This window comes from Arachis ipaensis, chromosome B06 (assembly GCF_000816755.2).
Source record: "Arachis ipaensis cultivar K30076 chromosome B06, Araip1.1, whole genome shotgun sequence".
Classification (NCBI taxonomy): Eukaryota; Viridiplantae; Streptophyta; class Magnoliopsida; order Fabales; family Fabaceae; genus Arachis; species Arachis ipaensis.
The window spans coordinates 19,471,798-19,477,738 of NC_029790.2; positions in this window are offsets into that span (position 1 = coordinate 19,471,798).

Consider the following 5,941-nt stretch of genomic DNA (forward strand, 5'->3'; position numbering starts at 1 on the left):
CTATAGACAAAAGAAGAAGAAGAGGAGGACAAAAAGGAAAAAAAAAAAAGAGAAAACGAAAAAGCTTTAGGGTTCATAAAAAAGGGGCAGAGACTAAATTGGAGAATCGTACTTCCAGAGCCACGTCAGCTAGCCATTAAAACATCCCACATGGCAGTGGCTATACCAGATCAACAGTCCAATTGCTAAGTCACGCAAGAAATCTTCTTAGGGACTTGTATGTAGCTTGAAGTACAATTTAAGGGACCAAAATAGTGCAATTAGAATCTCAGATGTGAATTTGGTGCACGGGTCGAATCTGGGAGACTACTTTGGGGATTTAAACTCCCAAAAAATGTCGAAAACCATTGGAAATACCTGCGAAATTGTCAAAAAAATTTGACAGTAAAACATTATTACCATCAAACTTATCAGCGGACAAAATCTGACGGTATAAATTTCGCCGGTAATACTTTACTGTCAGATTTTGGACCTAAAAGTCTGTGAACTACTGATTAGCAAACATCTCCCTTTTCTCCTAGAGTGTGTGAGTTTGCTTGAAGATCTCCAGCATCAAAACAGGACGCTGCAAGGACTTTGTCTACATATATTAGATAAGCATGTTACAAAAACTGACACTTAACAAAAGAAACAAAGATAAAATGGGCTAAACATATGTAAAGAAATTATACCATCTTGGCCCTTGTCTTCATAATCGTGGCAAAAATCCTTGTGTACCTCGACGCATTGGCCGACGCCCTGTTGGCCTTATTCGTGGCCTAACGACGTTTGAAATCCTCATTCATTTTTCAGTACACATACATGGCCTCCTTAATGTAGGGTCAAAGGCACTGCATCAAGTGGTCCCTCCTTATTCGCAAGTCCTCTAACATCTACTGAAGATGCTTTGCCATGCGGTGGTGGAAGAGTTTCTTAATCATCTTGTCGTAGGCCTCATCTCATATGAATTTGTCTTGTGTAATGAAATAATAGATGGTTAAAAAGTAGGGAAAAAGTAATTAAAACCATAATTAAAATTAATTAACGTTGAATAACTAATTTATCACCCACTTGTCAAACTGTCTATCTCTGACCTAAGCGAAAAACTTTCTCGTAACTAGGCCAATGGTGGTCGTAGAGCAATTTGATAACGTTTGTACACTCCTGTGTACAAGCGTTATTCTCTGGTGCAAATACGATGAGATAATTTACATTTATTAAAAAATATACATTAAAGGAGAATCAAATATAAATAGAATATACAAATTAAAGAAGTTTAATGTTTACCTAGTCATGCTATTAGGCCAAATCAGCATCTTAGTGACCTGCATTTTTGTAGGATCTGGCTGGGATCCATGTGAGGAAGCTAGCACTGCTATGGGGCTGGCCACAAGAGGTGGCAAGGATGTTGGGGTCTATTGAAGAGGTAGAGGAGTCCACTCTGGCTCAGATAGAGGAGGAGCAACAGTTGCATGACCCCGATAATTTGGATTTGAGACCATGATGAAAGGCAGGTACCCTGAAGCCTATGCCTACGAAGTTGAAGGTGTAGCGAATGTAGAGGGCGACTGGGTAGTCGGGGGGTTTGAGTCACCCGCTCTCTACCCTGACCACAAGGATGACTCCCGAGACTACCTTTGCTGGTCATCTCTACTAGAAACAAATAATTAGTAAAACAAACAACGACTACATGGTTTTAAATTCTTTATAAATTTTGACAAACTTTCGGCTATAATTAACGACCTCTACGAAATGTAGTTTTCAACTTTTACAAATCAAATACGTCTTTAAACAATTATAACAAAAATTCGGTAAAGTTCTCCCTAAATTCAAGGTCCTCTAACACAAATTTTTTTTAGTTTTTACAGTTTAAACAATTACAAGCATATATTAAAACAAACAAAAATTTAAGCAAACATGAAATCCTAGCCATTCTAGTGTGCAACCCCTTATTATTTTGTAATTTTTCAGCAAATAAGGGTTTTGAGAATGCGCCACTAGGAGACCTTCTCCTACTTTCATCTTAAAACTCTATCATAGAAAAAGTAAGTCCGACGTAAAACATAAATAATTCAACAAGTTTAGAGATAGAAAATTAACTTCGGTACTGTATGAACAACCCATATATATAAGCAGCACGAACAGCCTACGATAACGCTACACAACATTCAAACAAAAAGGAAAATCCTAAAACAGAATCGAAGTTAGTAAAAGTTAACTTACTTTACTTAAATTCGACTCTAAATTATTCTAACTTCTACCCTAAACTAAATTCATTCTTATTTAATAAAAAATTTAATAAAAAAATTTATACTTTTGAATTTTAGAGTAAATGAAATCAACTCCTTCAACTCTTACTCAAGGACGTCTTGATGAGTTAAAGGAATCGGAAGTAATGTTTAACTCTGATCTCAGGAATGTTTACGTATTTTCAATCTCGGGCCAGGAAGATTGCCTTTGCCTCATTAACCATCATGCTGCCACTGAACTGAATTGGATGTGAATGTATGAGATCTTATTTACTCTCTTAGGTGTTCGTATCCCCTTTTTCGAGTTTCAAAAAAATGTGCTTAAGAATTGTGGATGTGTGCATTCTCAATTGCATTCCAATAGCTGGGTGATTATCTTGGGTTTCGAACTCTTCTGCTCTTTTCTTAATCTCCTTGTGCCAATGAGAGTATTTTTTCGCTTTTTTAATTTAACAATACCTTTTGGAGTCTGTGATAAGAGATTTTTGTCTTTTTGAGGTAAGTCTAGAAGAACGTGACACTATCCATGTCCTTCTAGAGTTTTGGAATGAAAAATCTTTAAGTCTTAGAATGATCTTAGCTGACGAACATGCTTCCATGAATGTTGTTGGTAATATTTTACGATAATGCACATTTATGACTTTACGTCTTTTATTACTTTAATGCTTTGTCGTATATTAATATCTTTCCTTACTTGCTTCCTAGTTGACATGGTGGGAGGTCTTAATGCTATCGTTGCAATGAGAAGGAGGATGGCGTTGCTGGTTCTGCTCCAATCAACACAGAAGCTGGTCGAGATAGAATCTCATCTTTTTGCAACCCTGAGCAATCTTCCTCTTCCAGGGCTTCAAAAAATTGGTCCCGAGATTGAGATCATAGGTGCTCACTCTACACCAAAAAAGAAACAGAAAGAAAAAGGCAAAGCCTAAGTACAATCACTTATTAGTGCTCAAGATCCAAGATCCTTTGGGTGCATACTAAAAAAAGAAATTATGTTCATCTGACTTCATAAATTCCGTTTTACTGACTGAGAAAACCGAGTTGGATCTATTGAAAATGCCAGTTGAAGATACTCTTCCCAGAATTCAATGAATGCTTCTTCGCTTGGCTGCTTTTGTTGGAGATGTCGAAAAGAAAATCCCTAATTTCTAAGCTAAAATTGTTGCCAAAGAAAAGGAATATCCAAGTTCAAGTTCTAGACCTAGACATGCTCAATCTCTCCACTAATTGACATTCAAGTTCCTAAATGTGATGCGTCATATCTTATATAGCATGCATGTAATCATTTCCAAATTTAGCAAATCGAGTTCCATCATTATTCCGTTACGTTCTTGGTTCCTCTTGAATGAAACCAAGAGGACTTTGATTCTGAAGTTGATCCCTTCATCTTGGTCAATGGTCACGTCAGTCTCACGCCCGTCGTCACGATCTGTCTTTTCTTTGTTAAGAGTAACGGGAGGATCTTTCAAATGAGTATCTTCTTTTTCGATCATAATTCAAGGCTAGATTCTTCATAGACGGTGCCAAATGTTCGTACCAGAATGTTGGAAACTGAACTAAGAAGTTGTTAAGAATCTGACTTCTTTAAATTACGAACTAAGCCGGAAAGACAACCTACAAAAATACTCTTGTACTTAAATTAGCTATTGACTTTTTACTAGAATATGTATCTCTTATGATTCTACCTTTCTTTTTAATAATATTGTCCGTATCACTTTCCGTTTCTACGATTTACTTTGTTGATTCAGTAATCTTTTATATTTATTGAATATTTATGGAATTTATTATTTTCTTTATTATTAGCCCTTTGATTGCGTGCTGATAATCATAACATCTAATTATCCATTGTTAGTTATTTATGACTTTACCCTTACTTATTTTTCTTTTTGGGCTCTGTTTATAATATTTTTGGATTTGTCCATTACACGTACATACATGGTATTGAATCTCATGTGAATTTTTTAGGGAATGGATCTTCTCAATTTTTTTTATAACAATTGAGAGAATAAAGTGTGATCTTCCACTATTAATTTTATAAGTGGGATTAAGAATAAATATGAGAGAGAAAACAATGAAAGATTAGAGATCATATTTTATTTTCTCAATTTTTTTTAACAATTCAGAGAATTTATTCCCAATTTTCTATAACTTTTAAATACAATTAAACACATTGAAGAATTACCTATTTAATAAATATAAATACAATGAATCAAAATTTTTGGTATTTAAGATTTTTCCGAATTAGAGATTTTATTATTTAGGGCCTTGTTAAGAGCATCTGAATGTTAACAGCCTGTTTGAAANAAACTATGTATATAATAATAATAATAATAATAATTTTTATTTGAATTATATTATTTTGTTAATTTTGTTTTCTGTAGAATAGAAAGATAGAAAAAATAGAGAATGAAAGAAAAGAGAGAGAAAGATAAAGATAAAGAATGAGAGTGAGAGTGAGAATTTGTTAATTTTGGAAGAAAATTTTTTATTTTAATTGTAAAAAAATATCGGATGACATATTTTAATTTGTCAAATTACTAATATAAAATATAAATTATATATAGAGTAAAAATAGTAGAGAGAAATAGAAAATTGGAGAGAGATAGATGAGAGAATTTAGGAAGGGAGTTTATTAATCTTGAAAAAAAATATTTTTTCTCAATTTTAATAAGAGAGTGTCATGTGACACATTTGATTATTAAATTAGATAGTAATATATGAAACATAATATATGTATATTTTAATTTTAATATTTCAATTTTAATGCAATTAAAGAATGTCATGTTGAACATTTTGATTGTCAAATTAGTAATTAGTCATTGATATTGATAATAATATATAAAATAGATAGAGTAGTTAAAGAAATGAGAGAAATCGAAAAAGGAAGAGGGAGGAGGGGAGAATTCTTTAATTTTGGAAGGAAAGATTTGATTTCAATTGCAATGAGGGAGTGACATGTGGCACATTTTGGTTGTAAAATTAGTAAGGAAGAGGAAAAAATTCTTTAATTTTGGATTAAAATATTTAATTTTAATTACAATGAGAGAGTGATATGTGGCACATTTTGGTTGTAAAATTAGTAAGGAGAAGAGGAGAATTCTTTAATTTTGGAGAGAAACATTTGATTCTAATTGCAATAAGAAAGTAACATGTAGGGGTGTAAGTTACCGAACCGGACCGAAAATTACAACAACCGATTTGAAAACCGAAAAAATCGATTTTTTTTTGTTTTTTTCTGATAAAACCGATCAGTTCGGTTCGGTTTTCGGTTGGCTCGATAGAAACCGAACCGAACCGAAGATATGCATACATTTCAATGTTTTAACCATTTTAACCTTAACCCCTAACTATTTCAATGTTTTACTCTTATTATTTCAGTTTATTGACTATTTTAAACTTCTAATTATTGTGATTCATATTCTTCTCATTAGAAATTAAAAACCGAAAAAACCGACCGAACCAAACTACTGTTGGTTCGGTTTGGTTGTTGTAAAAGCAACAAATCGAATGGTTGTGTGTCTGTAAGAATCGAACATATCAATTTGGTTGGTTTTTGGTCCAAAACCGAACCAAACTGAACCGATAATACTCCTAGTAACATGTGACATATTTTTATTGTAAAATTAGAGATATATAATAGATATAATAGATTAAATGAGTTAAAGAAAAGAGAAGAGAAGGGATTGAAAGTGGTGCGAGATACAAAGAATGTG